The sequence below is a fragment of the Hyperoodon ampullatus genome (assembly GCF_949752795.1).
Source record: "Hyperoodon ampullatus genome assembly, contig: SUPER_X_unloc_1, whole genome shotgun sequence".
Taxonomy (NCBI): domain Eukaryota; kingdom Metazoa; phylum Chordata; class Mammalia; order Artiodactyla; family Ziphiidae; genus Hyperoodon; species Hyperoodon ampullatus.
In genome coordinates this window covers 11,820,414-11,839,797 of record NW_027641097.1, presented here as the reverse complement: position 1 = coordinate 11,839,797, position 19,384 = coordinate 11,820,414, and positions in this window count along the sequence as shown.

Genomic DNA, 19,384 nt, shown 5'->3' with positions numbered 1-19,384 from the left:
AAAGCATTTTGAGGAGAAGTGCATGGAGCATTGTGATGACAAGTTTTATGGAGCATTTTGATGACAAGGATGTGGAGAATTGTGATGACAAGTGCATGGTGCATTGTGATGACATGGGTTATGGAGCATTGTGCTGACACGCGCATCGAGCATTGTGATGACAAGGGTCATGGAACATTGTGCTGACAAGGCATGGAGCTTTGTGATGACAGGGGTCACAGAGCATTGTGATAAAAATTTCATGGAGCATTGTGGTGACAAAAGTCACAGAGCTTTGTGTGACGAGGTCATGGACCACTGTGTTGACAAAAGTCATGAGGCATTGTGATGACTGGAGTCACGGAGCATTGTGAATAACAGGGGTTTTGGAGCATTGTGATGAAAAGGGAATGGATCTTTGTGATGAAAAAAGGCATGGAGCTTTGTCATGACAATGTTCAAGGAGCATACTGATGACAAGTGTCAGCGAGCATTGTGATGCCAAGTGTAATGAGCATTGTGGTGACAAAGGTCATGGATCGTTGTGAAGAGAAGGCCTTGCATCATTGTGATGATGAGCGTCATGGGGCATGTGATTACAAGAGTTATGGAACATTGTGATCAGAAGTGTTTGGAGCATTGTGATGAAAGAGGACATGGAGCATTTTGATTTCATTGTGATGACAATAGCATGAATCATTATGATGATGGGCATGGTGCATTTTGATTACAGTGTTCATGGAGCATTGAGATGAAAAGTGGCATGGAGAATTGTGATTACAGAGGTCTTGGAGCATTGTGATGACAAGGGTCATGGAGCCTTGTGATGACAAGTCCGTGGAACATTGTGATGGCAGGCGTCATGGAACATGGTTATGACAGGTGTAATGGAGCATTGTGATGACAAGGGCATGGAGCAATGTGATGAGAGATTTCATTGAGCATTGTGATGACAATGGCATGGAGCATTGTGAGGCCAAGGGTCATGGAGTTTTGTGATGACAAATGTCATGGGGCATTTTGATGACAAGGGTGTGGTGCATTGTGATGAGAAGTGCAGGGAGCATTGCGATGACAGGGTCATTGAGCATACGGAATAAAAGTGTTATGGAATATTTTGATGGCAGTGGTTATGGAATTTTGTGATGTCAGGGGTCATGAAGCATTGTGATGAAATGGGTCATGGAGCATTTTGTGACAGGGTTAATGGAACATGGTGATGTCAGGGGTCATGGAGCATTGTGATGATAAGGGCATGTAGCACTGTGATGACAGTGGTCATGGAACATTGTGATGACAGTCGTGAGCGAGTATTGTGATGACTAGTGATGGAACATTGTGATATATGTGGTGAGAGAGCATTTTGATGAGAAGTGCATGGAGCATTGTGATGACAAGTTTTATGGAGCATAGCGATGAAAAGGATGTGGAGCATTGTGATGAAAAGAGCATGGCACATTGTGATGACATGTGTCATGGAGCATTGTGCTGACAAGCACATGGAGCATTTTGATGACACGTGTCATGGAGCATTTTGCTGACAAACGCATGGAGCATTGTGATGACAAGGGACACAGAGCATTGTGATGAAAATTTCATGGAGCATTGTGGTGACAAATATCACAGAGCCTTGTGTGACGAGGGCATGGACCGTTGTGAGGACAAAGATCATGAATCATTGTGATGACTGGAATCACGGTGGATTGTTATGACAGGGGTCATGGAGCATTGTGACGACAAGGGAATGGAGCAACGTGATGACAGGGGCATGGAACATTGGTCTGACAAGTTTCATGGATTATTGTTATGACAGTGGGCATGGAGCATTGAGATGACAAGGGCATGGAGCATTGTGGTGACAAAGGTCACAGAGCCTTGTGTGACGAGGGCATGGACCATTGTGAGGAAAAAGGTCATGAAGCATTGTGATGACTGTAGTCACGGAGCATTGTGATGACAGGGTTCCTGGAGCATTGTGATGAAAAGGGGCATGGAGCATTGTGATTACAGGGGTGTTGGAGCATTGTGATGACAAGGGCATGGAGCATTGTGATGAAACGCCCATGGATAATTGTAATGACCAGCGTCATGGGGAATTGTGATGACAAGTGTTATGGAACATTGTGATCACAAGGGTTTGGAGCATTGTGATGACAGAGGTCATGGAGCATTTGATTTCTCTGTGATGAAAATAGCATGAAGCATTAAGATGATGGGCATGGTGCATTGTGATGACAGGTTTCATGGAGCATTGAGATGAATAGGGGCATGGAGCATTGTGATTACAGTGGTGTTGGAGCATTGTGATGATAAGGGCATGGAGCATTGTGTTGAGAAGGCCATGGAGCATTCTGATGACATGCATCATGGAGCTTTGTGATGACAAAGAAATGGAGCATTGTGATTAGAGGGGTCTTGGAGCATTGTGATGACAAGGGTCATGGAGGCTTGTGATGACAAAGCCAATGAACCTTGTGATGGTAAGTGTCATGGAGCATTATTATGACAGGGGTAATGGAGCATTGTGATGACAAGGACGTGGAGCACTGGTCTGAAATGTTTCATGGATTATTGTGATGAGAGTGGGCATGGAGCATTGTGATGACAACGGCACGGAACACTATGATACATAGGTCATGGAGGATTGTAATGATAAGGGCATGGAGCATTGTGATGAGAAGGGTATTGAGCATTGTGATGACAAGCGTCATGGAGCTTTGTGATCACAAGGGCATGGAGCAATGTGATGAGAGGGTTCAAGGAGCATTTGATGATAATGGCATGGAGCACTGCGATGCCAATGGTCATGGAGCTTTGTGATGAAAAATCTCATGGAGCATTTTGATGACAAGGCCGTGGTGCATTGTGATGAGAAGTGCAGGTAGCATTGTGATGACAGGGTCATGGAGCAATTTGATGAAAAGTTTCATGGAACATTTTGATGACAGGGGTTATGGAAAATTGTGATGTCAGGTGTCATGGAGCATTGTGATGAAAATGGTCATGGAGCCTTGTGATGACAAGGCCGTGGAACATTGTGATGGCAGGGCTCATGGAGCATTGTTATGACAGGTGTAATGGAGCATTGTGATGACAAGGGCATGGAGCAATGTAATGAGAGATTTCATTGATCATTTTGATGACAATGGCATGGAGCATTGTGATGCATAGGGTCTTGGAGCTTTGTGATTACAAAGTCATGGGGCATTAGGTGACAAGGGCCTGGTGCATTGAGATGAGAAGTGCAGGGAGTATTGTGATGACAAGGTCATGGAGAAATTTAATGAAAAGTGTCATGGAATATTTTGATGACAGGGGTTATGGAACATTGTAACGCCAAGGGTCATGAAGCATTGTGATGAAATGGGTCATGGAGCATTTTCTGACAGAGTTTATGGAACATTGTGATGTAAGTGGTCATGGTGCATTGTGAAGATAAGGGCATGTAGCACTGTGATGACAGGGGTCATGGAACTCTGTGATGACAGGGGTGAGGGAGTATTGTGATGACTAGTGATGGAACATTGTGATATATGTGGTGAGAGAGCATTTTGATGAGAAGTGCATGGAGCATTGTGATGACAAGGGCAAGGAGCAATGTGATGACAGGGGCATGGAACTTAGGTCTGACAAGTTTCATGGATTATTGTGATGACAGTTAGCTTGGAGCATTGTGATGAAAATGGCATGCAGCATTGTGGTGACAAAGGTCACAGAGCGTTGTGTGACGAGGTCATGCACCATTGTGATGACAAAGGTCATGAAGCGTTGTGATAACTGGAGTCACGGAGCACTGTGATGACAGGGGTCATGGAGCATTGTGATGACAAGGGCATGGAACATTGTGATGACAAGGTCATGGAGTATTCTGAAGACAGGTGTCAGGGAGCATTGTGATGACATATATCATTGTCCATTGTGATGACAATGGCATGGAGCATTGTGATACCAAGTGTCATGGAGGATTGTGATGACAAAGGTAATGGAGCATTTTGATGACAAGGGCTTGGAACATTTTGATGACAATGGTCATGGAGCATTGTGATGGCAAGGGAATGGAGCATTGTGATGACAAGGGCCATTGAGAATTTTGATGAAAACGTCGTGAAGCATTGTGATGAAAAGCACATGGAGCTTGCTATGACTGTGGTCATAGAGCATTGCGATGACAAGTGAATGGAGAATTGTGAAGACAAGATCATTTAACATTGTTATGAGAAGTGTTAAGGATCATTGTGATGACAAGGACGTGGAGTATTGTAATGACAAGGCACATGGAACATTGTGATGGCAAGACCGTGGAGCATTGTGATGAGAAGACCATTGATAATTGTGATGACGAGCATCATGGAGCACTGTAATGAAAAGGGGCATGGAGCATTGTGATGACAGGGGTCATGGAGCATTGTGATGACAAGGGTCATGGAGGATACTGATGACAAGCTTGTGAAGTATTGTGATGACAATGGCATCGAGCATTGTGGTGAAAGGGGCATGGAGCCTTTTCATGACACGGTTCAAGGAGCATTCTGATGAGAATTGACAGGGAGCATTGTGATGACAAGTGTATTGAGCATTGTGATGACAAATGTCATGGAGCATTGTCATGAGAAGTCCATGGATAATTGTGATGACAGGCATCAAAGTGTGTTGTGATGACAAGTGTTATAGAACATTGTGATCACAAGTGTTTGGAGCATTGTGATGACAGAGGTCATGGATCAATTTGATTTCAAGGAGCATGGTGCATTTTGATGACAAGGGCATGAAGCAATGTGATCCCAATGTTCATGGAGGATTTTGATGACAATGGTAATGGAGAATTATTATGACAACCGCATGGAGCATTGTGATGACAAGGTAATATAGCATATTTCTGACAAAGGCATGGAGCATTGTGATGACAAGGGTCACGGAGCAATGTGATGACAAGCGTCACAGAGCATTGTGATTACAGGGGCCATGGAACACTGGGATGACAAGGGCATGGATCATTGTGATGACAATGATCATGGAGCATTTTGATGCCAGTGTTCATGGAGCATTGTGATGGCATGGGTCATGAAACATTGTGATGAGAAGGTCATGGAACATTGTGCTGAAAATGTTCTTGGAGTATTGAGATGACAGGTGTCATAGAACATTGTGATGAAAAGGTAATGGAGAATTGTGATGACAAGGTTCTGGAGGATTGTAATGAGAAGACCATGGACCCTTGTGCTGAAAAATCTCATGGAGCATTCTGATGAAAAGGGGCATAGAGCATTGTGATTACAGGGTTCTTGGAGCATTGTGATGAAAAGGACATGGAGCATTGTGATGACAGGGGCATGGAGCATTGGTCTGACATGTTTCATGGATTATTGTGATGACAGAGGGCATGGTGCATTGTGATGACAAGGGCATGGAGCATTGTGATGACAAGGTCATGGAGAATTGTGAAGACCGGTGTCAGGGAGCATTGTGATGACATATGTCATGGTCCATTGTGATGACAATGGCATTGAGCATTGTGATGCCAAGTGTCATGGAGGATTGTGATGACAAAGGTAATAGAGCATTGTGATGACATAGGCTTTGAGCATTGTGATGACGAGGGCATGGACCATTGTGATGACAAGGGCCATTGATAATTTTGATGATAATTCATGAAGCATTGTGATGACAACCACATGGAGCTTGCTATGACAGGGGTCATGGAGCATTGCGATTAAAAGTGCATAGAGAATTATGATGACAAAGCATATAAAACTGTGAGTAGAAGTGTCATGGAGCGTAGTGATGCCAAGGACGTGGAGAATTGTGATCACCAAAAACATGGAGCACTGTGATGACCAGGGCATGCAGCATTGTGATGGCAAGACCGTGGAGCATTGTCATGAGAAGACCATGGATAATTGTGAAGATGAGTGTCATGGAGCACTGTAATGACAAGGGGCATGGAGCATTGTGATGACAGGTGTTATGGAGAATTGTGATGACAGAGGTCATGGAGCATTGTGATGACAAGGGTCATGGATCATTCTGATGACAAGCTTGTGGAGTATTATGATGAAAATGGAATGGAGCATTGTGATGAAAAGGGCATGGAGCATTCTGATGAAAAATGCATGGAGTCTTTTAATGACAGGGTTCAAGGAGCATTCTTAAGACAAGTGTTAGGGAGCATTGTGATGACAAGTGTATTGAGAATTGTGATGACATAGGTCATGGAGCATTGTGATGAAAATGGCATGGTGTATTGTGATGACAGGCATCATGGAGCGTTTTGATGACAAGTGTTATGGAACATTGTGATCACAAAGGTTTGGAGCATTGTGATGACAGGGGTCATGGAGCTTTGTGATGACAAAGGTCATGGAGCATTTTGATGACAAGGTTGTGGTGCATTGTGATGAGAAGGGCATGAAGCATTGTGATGACAAGGCCATGGAGCATTTTGAAGACAAAGGCATGGAGCATTGTAATGACAAGTGTCATGGAGCACTGTGATGACAAGCGTCAAGGAGCATTGTGATTACGGGGTCATGGAGCATTGGGATGACAAGAGCATGGATCATTGTGATGACAAGTGTCATGGAGCATTTTGATGACAAGAGTCCCGGATCATTGTGTTGTCGGGGGTCATGGAGGGTTGTGATGACATTGGTCATGGAGCATTGTGATGACAGATGTCATGGAGTATTGTGATGAGAATGTCATGGAACACTGGGTTGAAAATGTTCATGGAGTATTGTGATGACAGGAGTCATGGAGCATTGTGATGACAAGAGAAAGGAGCATTGTGATAACAAGTTCCTGGAGCATTGTGATGAGAAAACCATGGAGCCTTGTGATGACATTCTCATGGAGCATTCTAATGAAAATGGGCATGGAGCATTGTGATTACAGGCGTCGTGGAGCATTCTGATGACAAGGGAATGGTGCATTGTGATGAGAAGGCCATGGAGCATTCTGAAGACATGCATCATGGAGCTTTGTGATGACAAGGGCATGGAGCATTGTGATTTCATGTGTATGGAGCCTTGTGATGACAGGGGTCATGGAGCCTTGTGATGACAAGGCTGTGGAACATTGTGATGACTGGGATCATGGAGCATTGTTATGACAGGGGTAATGCAGCATTGTGATGAAAAGGCCATGGGGCATTGGTCTGAAAAGTTTCATGGATTATTGTGATGAGAGTGGGCCTGGAGCATTGTGATGACAAGGGCCTGGAACACTGTGGTACAGGGTTCATGGGGGACTGTAATGACAAGGGCATGGAGCATTGTTATGAGAAGGGCATCGAGCATTGTGATCACAACCGTCATGGACATTTGTGATGACAAGGGCATGGAGCAATGTGATGAGAAGGTTCTTGGAGCATTGTGATGACAATGACATGGAGCATTGTGATGCCAAGGGTCATTGAGCTTTGTGATGACAAATGTTATGGAGCATTTTGATGACATGTGTTATGGAGCATTGTGAGGTCAGGGGTCATGTAGCACTGTGATGATAAGGGCATGTAGTATTGTGATGACAGGGGTCATGGAACATTGTGATGAGAAGGGTGAGGGACTATTGTGATGAGTAGTTATGGAACATTGTGATATCAGTGGTGACAGAGCATTTTGATGAGAAGTGCATGGAGCATTGTGATGACAAGCTGGTGGAGCATTGTGTTGACAAGCGCATGGAGCATTGTGATGACAAGTGTCTTTGCGTATTGTGCTGAGAAAGACATGGAGCATTGTGATGACAAGGGTAATGGAGAATTGTGATGCAAAGTTCATGGAGCATTGTGGTGACAGAGGTCACAGAGCCTTGTGATGATGAGGACATTGACCATTTTGATGACAAAGATCATGAAGCATTGTGATGAATGGAGTCACTGAGAATTGTGATGACAGCGGTCATGGAGCATTGGGATGTCAAGGGCATGGAGCATTGTGATGACAGGGGCATGGAGCATTTTGATGGTAAATCCCTGAAGCATTGTGATGAGAAGACATTGGGTAGTTGTGATGACGAGCATCATGGAGCACTGTACTGACAAGTGGCATGGAGCACTGTGATGACAGGTGTCAGGGAACATTGTGATGACAGAGGTCATGGATCATTGTGATGACAAGGGCATGGAGCATTGTGATGACAAGGACTTGGAGCATTGTGATGACAATCGCATGGAGCATTGTGATGACAATGGCATGGAGCATTGTGATGAAAACATCATGGATTATTGTTAAGACAGTTGTCAGGGAGCATTGTGATGACATATTTCATGTTCCATTGTGATGCCAATGACATGGAGCATTGTGATGCCAAGTGTCATGGAAGATTGTGATGACAAAGGTAAAGGAGCATTGTGATGACAAGATCATGGATCATTGTGATGACAAGGGCCATAGAGAATTTTAATGACCAGGTCTTGAAACATTGTGATGACAAGTGCATGGAGCTTGCTATGACAGGGGTCCTGGAGCATTGTGATGACAAGTGCATGCAGAATTGTGATGACAAGAGCATATCACATTGTGAGGAGAAGTGTCAAGGAGCATTGTGATGACAAGGATGTGGAGAATTGTGATGACAAGGGTCATGGAGCATTAAGATGACCAGGGCATGGAGCATTGTGATGGTAAAACCCTGAAGCATTGTGATGAGAAGACCTTGGGTAATTGTGATGACGAGCATCATGGAGCACTGTACTGACAAGGGGCATGGAGGATTGTGATGACAGTTGTCAGGGAACATTGTGATGACAGAGGTCATGGAGCGTTGTGATGACAAGGGCCTGGAGCATTGTGATGACAAGGGCCTGGAGCACTGTGATGACAAGTGTCATGGAGCATTGTGATGACATTGGCATGGAGCACTGTCATGACAAGGGACATTCAAAATTTTTATAACAATGTCATGAAGCATTGTGATACAAGCAAATGGAGCTTGCTATGACATGGGTCAGGGAGCATTGCGATGACAATTGCATGGAGAATTGTGATGACAAGAGCATGTAACTTTGTGATGAGAAGTGTCAGGGAACATTGTGATGACAAAGAGGTGGAGAATTGTGACGACAAGGGACATGGAGCATTGTGATGACCAGGACATGGAGCAATGTGATGGCAAGTCGGTGGGGCATTGTGATGAGATGGCCATGGATAATTTTGATGATGAGCATCATGGAGCATTATGATGACAAGAGCCATGGAGCATTCTGACATAAGATATCACTTATGAAGGAAATGTAAACATGGCTAAACATGAACTGAATTAGGAAAGAGAACAGAGTCTCACATTTAGAAATCATACTTATGCCTGCTTAAGGGGAAAGGAGACGTGGGGAGATGCACAAAACCAGAGTTTGATATTAGCATTGGTACCGTTGCATAATCCAAATACAGAATAGACAAGAGCTACTCCTTCCTCAGTGAACGGGAATCAACAGCCCTATTCCCGCAGAGGAATATATCTGACTAGTAAGAATCTTAATACCTATGTATTGATATGTATCCGTAAGGGAATCAAGTGTGTCTAGACCGGCATAAACACGTCATTGAAAATAAGCTCAACCTCATTATATAAATGAATTTCAAAAACAAAACAAAAAAACAGCGAAATTCTAACACAATTCCTTCAGGTGTTCTGATGAAACCGGGAATGACCCTATCTAAAATGACAGCTGGATGAGACATAAGGCTGGACACTTGGGACTGAGAGGGTTGGTGAGATTGGATGAGAAAATGCAGACCGTTTAAAGCAATAATGCATGCCACCAATTCCATGGGTCCCAAGTCGACAGGTAAAAGGGAATATCACTACAGTTATAACATGTATGGGAAATGTAGAGAATGGACACACTGTGAATATGAAAGGATTCTAAAACTCAACTAATAGTCCCTATCCTGGTGCTCGGGTTTGAGTTTCCAACTGCTTTACTATCAATCTCCCAACTTGGAGAGACGGCCCCTTTAAACTCCTGGTTCGCACAGGTTGCCAAATTGGCAGAGGATGAAAGGGAAGAGGGAGAACCAATGAGAGAGTAGCTGTTAGGCATTTGGACGGGCACATGTCACTCTAATTTACCGGCAGGAAGAAGAATTAACCAAAGTCTCAGCCACCCACCGGGAACAAATATAGGTCCTGAAACGAAACTTTGGACTTGACGTCAGCTCACAAAAACGAGTTGAATAATGGAGCTCAGGGCACAGCAATTCACAAAATGGCAGAGTAATAAAGGACAACAATCGTCCAAAAATCTGTTGAGAGAAGGCAAAGGGGCAAACTTGAAAGAGAGCCAGAATAGCAGGAATCAGATTTCAAGAGGTACATTGGAATTGCCTTTAAAGCAGAGGAAGAGGGGCACAACTTCGACAATGATGCACTTGGCCAAGAAGGACGTATGCGTTTTCTCCTGAATATATTCAGGAGAAAACACATACGTCGTTTTTGGCCAAGCAAGGAAGCGGGCAATGCAAATCTGCACTACAAAGAAGTATCACTTCCCACCGGTCAAAAGGGACATCCGCAAAATGTGTAAACACCAGAAAGGCAAGACAGGCACTGGAGAACTGGGAGCCTAGTTATGCTGATGGGCAGGATGTAAATTGCCAACTGCCTCTCTGGAGGAGTGCATTGTGTTCCCTACAACAAGTAAACAACAGAGCTACAGAGCCAAGGGCAATTCCAGTCTAAGGAATATACCATGGAAAACTGAAAATCAATAAGACAGAGTCACCCCACCATTTAGAGCTGCACTGCTTACAAGAACCTCAACTTGGGTACACCTGAAATATCCCAGGAAAGACAAAAATGGTTCAAGAAATTGTGGTATTTACGTATAATGGAATATCCCTCAGCCATGAAATCAATATCATGAGGCCAGTAGCAGAAAAAGGAGTGGATTCAGGTACGATAATTCTATGTGAAATAAGTCACAGAGAAAAAGAAACTTATCATAAGATATCACTTATGAAGGTCCTGTAAACATGGCTACACATGAAGTGAGTTAGGAAAGCCAACAGACTCTCACATTGAGAAAAAAACTCTTATGCCTGCTCTAGGGGGAAGGAGAGGTGGGGTGATGCATAAAACCAGAGTTTGATATTAGTATATGTACCGTTCCAAAAACGAACTACGGAGTAGAAAAGACCTAAAACTTCCTAAGTGAAAGGGACTAAAAACCCCATATTTCCCGCAGAGGAAAATATCTGACTAGTAAAAATCTTAAAACCTATGTATTGATATGTCTCCGTAAGTGAATCAAGTGTGTTTAGACTCGCATAAACATGGAAGTGAGACTCAGCTCAAACCCATTCTAAAAAGGAATTTCACAAACAAAACAAAAAATCAGGGAACTCCTTTACAATTCCTTCAGGTTCTCTGATGAAACCCGAAATGACCCTATGTACAACGACAGCTGGATGTGGCATAAGGCTGGACACTTGGGACTGAGAGGATTGGTGAGATTCGGTGAGCAAATGCAGACCATTTAAAGCAATAATGCGTGGCACACATTCCACGGGTCCCAACTCTCCATGTTGAAGGGAATACTACTACAGTTATAACATGTACAGGAAACCTAGAGAATGGACACACAGTGAATACGAAATGTTTCTAAATCTCAACTAATAATCCCTCTCCTGGTGCTCCGGGTTGACTTTCCAACTGCTTTACTATCAATCTCCCAACATGGAGAGACAGCCCCTTTAACCTCCTGGTTCGCACAGGTTGCCAATTTGGCAGAGGATGAAAGGGAAGAGGGAGAATCAATGAGAGAGTAGCTGTTAGGCATTTGGACGGGCACATGTCACTCTAATTTCCCGGCAGGAAGAAGAATTAACCCAAGTCTCAGCCACCCGCTGGGAACCAGTATAGGTCCTGAACCAAAATTTTGGACTTGTGGTCAGCTCACAAAAACGAGTTGAAAAATGGAGCTCAGGGGCACAGCAATTCACAAACGGGCAGAGTAACAACGGACAACAATCATCCAAAAATCGGTTGAGGGAAGGCAACGGGGTGGACTTGAAAGGGAACCAGAATAGCATGAATCAGATTTCAAGAGGTACATTGGAATTGCCTTTAAAGCACAGGAAGAGGGGCACAACGTCGACAATGATGCAATGGGCCAATAAGGGGGTATGCGTTTTCTCCTGAATATATTCAGGAGAAAACGCATACCCCCTTTTTGGCCGAGCCAGCAAGCGGGCAATGCAAATCTGCACTACAAAGCAGTATCACTTCCCACCAGAAAAAGAGACATCCACAAAAAGTGTAAAATCTAGAAAGGCAACACAGGCCCTTTAGAACTGGGAGCATAGGTATGATGATGGGCGGGATGTAAATTGCCAACTGCCTCTCTGGAGGAGTGCATTGTGTTCCCTAAAACAAGTAACCAACAGAGCTACAGAGCAAAGTGCACATCCAGTCTAGGGAATATACCTTGGGAAAACTGAAAATCAATAAGACACAGCCACCCCAAATTTAGGGCTGCACTGCTTACAAGAACCTCAACTTGGGTACACCTAAAATATCCGTGGAAAGACAAAAATGGTTGAAGAAATTGTGTTATTACATACGATGGAATATCCCTCAGCCCAGAAATCAATGTCATAAGGCCAGTAGCAGCAAAAGGAGTGGATTCATTTACGATGATTCTAAGTTAAATAAGTCACAGAGAAATAGAATCTTATCATATGATATCACTTAAGAAGGTCCTGTAAACATGGCTACACATGAACTGAGTTAGAAAAGAGAACAGAGTCTCACATTTGAAAATACTCTTATGCCTGCTTAAGGGGGAAGGAGAGGTGGGGTGATGCATAAAACCAGAGTTTGATATTAGTACAGGTACCGTTCCAAAAACCAACTACGGAAGAGACAAGCCCTACATCTTCCTCAGTGAAAGGGTCTCAAAACCCCATATTTCCCACAGAGGAATATATCTGACTTGTAAGTATCTTAAAACCTATGTATTGATATGTCTCCATCAGGGAATCAAGTGTGTCTAGACTAGCAGAAACATGGCAGTGAGAATCAGCTCAAACCCACTATAAAAAGGAATTTAAAAAACAAAACAAAAAAATAGGGAAATTCTTTACAATTCCTGCAGGGGCTCTGATGAAATCTATAATGACCCTATCTACAATGACAGCTGGATGTGGCATAAGTCTGGACACTTGGGACTGAGAGGATTGGTGAGATTCGGTGATCAAATGAAAACAATTTAAAGCAACAATGCCTGGCACACATTCCAATTTTCCCAACTCTCCAGGTTCAAGGGAATACTACTACAGCTATAACATGTACGGGAAACATAGAGAATGGACACACTGTGAATACAAAAGGTTTTTAAAACTCAACTAATAGTCCCACTTCGGTGCTCCGGTTTGAATTTCCAACTGCTTTACTATCAATCTCCCAACTTGGAGAGACAGCCCCTTTAACAACCTGGTTCTCACATGTTGCCAATTGGCAGAGGATGAAAGGTAAAATGGAGAACCAATGAGAGAGTAGCTGTTAGACATTTGGACGGGCACATGTCACTCTAATTTCCCGGCAGGAATAAGAATTATTCAAAGTCTCAGCCATCCGCCGGGAACCAGTATAGGTCCTGAACCAAAATTTTGGACTTGCGGTCAGCTCACAAAAAACGAGTTGAAAAATGGAGCTCAGGGGCACAGCAATTCACAAACGGGCAGAGTAATAAAGGAAAACTATCATCCAAAAATCTGTTCAGGAAAGGCAACGAGGCGGACTTGAAAGCGAGCCAGAATAGCAGGAAACAGATTTCAAGAGGTACATTGGAATCGCATTTAAAGCGCAGGAAGAGGGGCACAACTTCGACAATGATGCCGTTGGCCAAACAGGACGTATGCGTTTTCTCCTGAATATATTCAGGAGAAAACGCATAAGCCCTTTTTGGCCAAGCAAGCAAGCGGGCAATGCAAATCTGCACTACAAAGCAGTATCACTTCCCACCAGACACAAGGGACATTTGCAAAATATGTAAAAACCAGAAAGGCAAGAGATGCCCTGGAGAAGAGGGAGCCTAGTTATGCTAATGGGCGGAATGTAAATTGCCAACTGCCTCTCTGGAGGAGTGCATTGTGTTCCCTAAAACAAGTAAACAACAGAGCTACAGAGCCAAGGGCACTTCCAGTCTAGGGAATATACCTTGGGAAAACTGAAAGTCAATAAGACAGAGCCACCCCAAAATTTAGGGCTGCACTGCTTACAAGAACCTCAACTTGGGTACACATGAAATATCCCAGGAAAGACTAAAATGGTTCAAGAAATTGTGGTATTTACGTATGATGGAATATCCCTCAGCCATGAAATCAATGTCATAAGGCCAGTAGCAGCAAAATGAGTGGATTCAGGTACGATGATTCTAAGTGAAATAAGTCACAGAGAAAAAGAAACTTATCATAAGATATCACTTATGAAGGTCCTGTAAACATGGCTACACATGAAGTGAGTTAGGAAACAGAACAGACTCTCACATTGAGAAAAAACTCTTATGCCTGCTTAAGGGGGAAGGCGAGGTGGGGTGATGCATAAAACCAGAGTTTGATATTAGTACATGTACCGTTCCAAAAACCAACTACGGCGTAGAAAAGACCTACAACTTCCTAAGGGATAGGGACTCAAAACCCCATACTTCCCGCAGAGGAAAATATCTGACTAGTAAAAATCTTAAAACCTACGTATTGATATGTCTAATTAAGGGAATCAAGTGTGTCTAGACTCGCATAAACTTGGCAGTGAGAATCAGCTCAAACCCATTCTAAAAAGGAATTTCACAAACAAAACAAAAAATCAGGGAAATCCTTTACAATTCCTTCAGGGTCTCTGATGAAACCAAGAATGACCTTATCTACAATGACAGCTGGATGTGGCATAAGGCTGGACACTTGGGACTGAGAGGATTGATGAGATTGGGTGACCAAATGCAGACCCTTTAAAGCAATAATGGGTTGCACCCATTCCATGGTTCCCAACTCTCCAGGTTGAAGGGAATATTACTACAGCTATAACATGTACGGGAAACCTAGAGAATGGACACACTGTGAATACGAAAGTTTTCTAAAACTCAACTAATAGTCCCTCTCTTGGTGCTCCACTTTGACTTTCCAAAAGCTTTACTACCAATCTCCCAACTTGGAGAGACAGCCCCTTTAACCTCCTGGTTCGCACAGGTTGCCAATTTTGCAGAGGATGAAAGGGAAGAGGGAGAACCAATGAGAGAGTAGGTGTTAGGCATTTGGACGGGCACAAGTCACTCCAATTTCCCGTCAGGAAAAAGAATTAACCAAAGGCTCAGCCACTCGCGGGGAACCAGTATAGGTCCCGAACAAAAACTTTGGAGTTGCGCTCAGCTCAAAAAAACTAGTAGAAAAATGGAGGTCTTGGGCACAGCAATTCACAATCTGGCAGAGTAATAAAGGAAAACTATAGTCCAAAAATCTGTTGATGGAAGGCAATGAGGTGGACATGAAAGCGAGCCTGAAGAGCAGGAAACAGATTTCAAGAGGTACATTGGAATCGCCTGTAAAGCACAGGAAGAGGGGCACAACTTCGACAGTGATGCACTTGGCCAAAAAGGGCTTATGCGTTTTCTCCTGAATATATTCAGGAGAAAACACATACGCCCTTTTTGGCCAAGCAAGCAAGCGGCAATGCAAATCTGCACTACAAAGAAGTATCACTTCCCACCGGTCAAAAGGGACATAGGCAAAATGTATAAAAGCCAGAAAGGCAAGACAGGCCCTGGAGAACAGGGAGCCTAGTTATGCTGATGGGTGGGATGTAAATTGCCAACTGCCTCTCTGGAGGAGTGCATTGTGTTCCCTAAAACAAGTAAACAACAGATCTACAGAGCCAAGTGCACATCCAGTCTAGGGAATATACCTGGCGAAAACTGAAAATCAATAAGACAGAGTCACCCCAAAATTTAGGGATGCACTGCTTACAAAAACCTCAACTTGGGTACACCTGAAATATCCCAGGAAAGACAAAAATGGTTCAAGAAATTGTGGTACTTACGTACGATGGAATATCCCTCAGCCATGAAATCAAAGTCATAAGGCCAGTAGCAACAAAATGAGTGGATTCAGGTACGATGATTCTAAGTGAAATAAGTCACAGAGAAAAAGAAACTTATCATAAGATATCATTTATGAAGGTCCTGTAAACATGGCTACACATGAACTGAGTTAGGAAAGACAACAGAGTCTCACATTTAGAAAACACTCTTATGCCTGCTTAAGGGGGAAGGAGATGTGGCGTGATGCATAAAACCAGAGTTTGATATTAGTACAGGTACCATTCGAAATACAAACTACGGAAGAGTCAATCCCTACACCTTCCTCAGTGAAAAGTGTGCATAACCCCATATTTCCCGCAGAGGAATATATCTGAGTAGTAAGAACCTTAAAACCTATGTATTGATATGTCTCCATCAGGGAATCAAATGTGTCTAGACTGGCAGAAACATGGCAGTGAGAATCAGCTCAAACCCACTATAAAAAGGAATTTCAAAAAGAAATCGGAAAAACAGGGAAATTCTTTACAATTCCCTCTGGTGCTCTGATGAAACCTGGAATGACCCCATCTACAATGACAGTTGGATGTGGCATAAGGAAAGACACTTGGGACTGAGAGGATTGGTGATATTCGGTGAGCAAATGCAGACCATTTAAAGCAATAATGCGTGGCACACATTCCAAGGGTCCCAACTCTCCAGGTTGATGTGAATATTATTACAGCTATAACATGTACGGGAAACCTAGAGAATGGACACACTGTGAATACGAAAGGCTTCTAAAACTCAACTAATAGTCCCTCTCCTGCTGCTCTGGTTTGACTTTCCAACTGCTTTACTATCAATCTCCCAACTTGGAGAGACAGCCCCTTTAACCTCCTGGTTCGCACAGGTTGCCAATTTGGCAGAGGATGAAAGGGAAGAGGGAGAACCAATGAGAGAGTAGCTGTTAGGCATTTGGACGGGCACATGTCACTCTAATTTCTCGGCAGGAAGAAGAATTAACCAAAGTATCAGCCAGCCGCCAGCAACCAGTATAGGTCCTGAACCACAAATTTGGACTTGCGGTCAGCTCACAAAAAACGAGTTGAAAAATGGAGCTCAGGGGCACAGCAATTCACAAACTGGCAGAGTAATAAAGGACAACTATCGTCCAAAAATCTGTTGAGGGAAGGAAAACAGGCGGACTTGAATTTCGGCCAGAAAGCAGGAACCAGATTTCAAGAGGTATATTGGAATCGCCTTTAAAGCACAGGAAGAGTGGCACAAGTTCGATAGTGATGCTCTTGGTTAAAAAGGGCATATGCGTTTTCTCCTGAATATATTCAGGAGAAAACGCATACTCCCATTTTGGCCAAGCAAGAAAGCGGGCAATGCAAATCTGCACTACAAAGAAGTATCAATGCCCACAAGTCAAAAGGGACATCCGCAAAATGTGTAAAATCCAGAAAGGCAAGACCGGACCTGGAGAACAGGGAGCCTAGTTATGCTGATTGGCAGGATGTAAATTGCCAATTGCCTCTCTGGAGGAGTGCATTGTGTTCCCTAAAACAAGTAAACAACAGAGCTACAGAGCCAAGGGCACTTCCAGTCTAGGGAATATACCTTGGGAAAACTGAAAATCAATAAGACAGAGCTACCCCATAATATACGGCTGCACTGCTTACAAGAACCTCATCTTGGGTACACCTTAAATATCCGAGGAAAGACAAAGATGGTTCAAGAAATTGTGGTACTTACGTACGACTGAATATCCCTCAGCCATGAAATCAATGTCATAAGGCCAGTAGCAGCAAAATGAGTGGATTCAGGTACGATGATTCTAAGTGAAATAAGTCACAGAGAAAAAGAAACCTATCATAAGACATCACTTATGAAGGTCCTGTAAACATGGCCGCTCATGAACTGAGTTAGGAAAGAGAACAGAGTCTCACAATTAGAAAGCACTCTTATGCCTGCTTAAGGGGTAAGGAGAGGTGGGGTGATGCACAAAACCAGAGATTGATATTAGTACCGGTACCAATCCAAAAAAAAATACGTAATATACAAGACCTACACCTTCCTCAGTGAAAGGTACTCAAAACCCCATACTTCCCACACAGGAATATATCTGACTAGTAAGAATCTTAAAACGTATGTATTGATATGTGTTCGTAAGTGAATCATGTGTGTCTAGACTGGCATAAACATGGCAGTGAGAATCAGCTCAAACCCAGTATAAAAAGGAATTTCAAAAACAAAACAAAAAAACAAGGAAATTCTTTATAATTCCATCAGGCGCTCTGATGAAACCTGAAATGACCCTATCTACAACGAAAGCTGGATGTGGCATAAGGCTGGACACATGGATCTGAGAGGATTGATGAGATTGGGTGACCAAATGGAGACCCTTTAAAGCAATAATGTGTTGCACCCATTCCATGGGTCCCAACTCTCCAGGTTGAAGGGAATATTACTACAGCTATAACATGTACGGGAAACATAGAGAATGGACACACTATGAATAAGAAAGTTCTCTAAAACTCAACTAACAGTCCCTCTCTTGGTGCTGCGCTTTGAGTTTCCAAAAGCTTTACTACCAATCACCCAACTTGGAGAGACAGCCCCTTTAATCTCCTGGTTCGCACAGGTTGCCAATTTTGCAGAGGATGAAAGGGAAGAGGGAGAACCAATGAGAGAGTAGGTGTTAGGCATTTGGACGGGCACAAGTCACTCCAATTTCCCGTCAGGAAAAAGAATTAACCATAGGCTCAGCCACTCGCGGGGAACCAGTATAGGTCCTGAACCAAAATTTTCGACTTGCGGTCAGCTCAAAAAAACTAGTAGAAAAATGGAGGTCTGGGGCACAGCAATTCACAATCTGGCAGAGTAATAAAGGAAAACTATAGTCCAAAAATCTGTTGATGGAAGGCAATGAGGCGGACTTGAAAGCAAGCCTGAAGAGCAGGAAACAGATTTCAAGAGGTACATTGGAATCGCCTGTAAAGCACAGGAAGAGGGGCACAACTTCGACAGTGATGCACTTGGCCAAAAAGGGCGTATGCGTTTTCTCCTGAATATATTCAGGAGAAAACGCATACGCCCTTTTTGGCCAAGCAAGCAAGCGGGCAATGCAAATCTGCACTACAAAGTAGTCATACTTCCCACCGGTCAAAAGGGACATCCGCAAAATGTGTAAAAACCAGAAAGGCAAGACAGGCACTAGAGAACAGGGAGCCTAGTTATGCTGATGGGCGGGATATAAATTGCCAAATACCTCTCTGGAGGAGCGCATTGTGTTCCCTAAAACAAGTAAACAACAGATCTACAGAGCCAAGTGCACATCCAGTCTAGGGAATATACCTTGTGAAAACTGAAAATCAATAAGACAGAGCC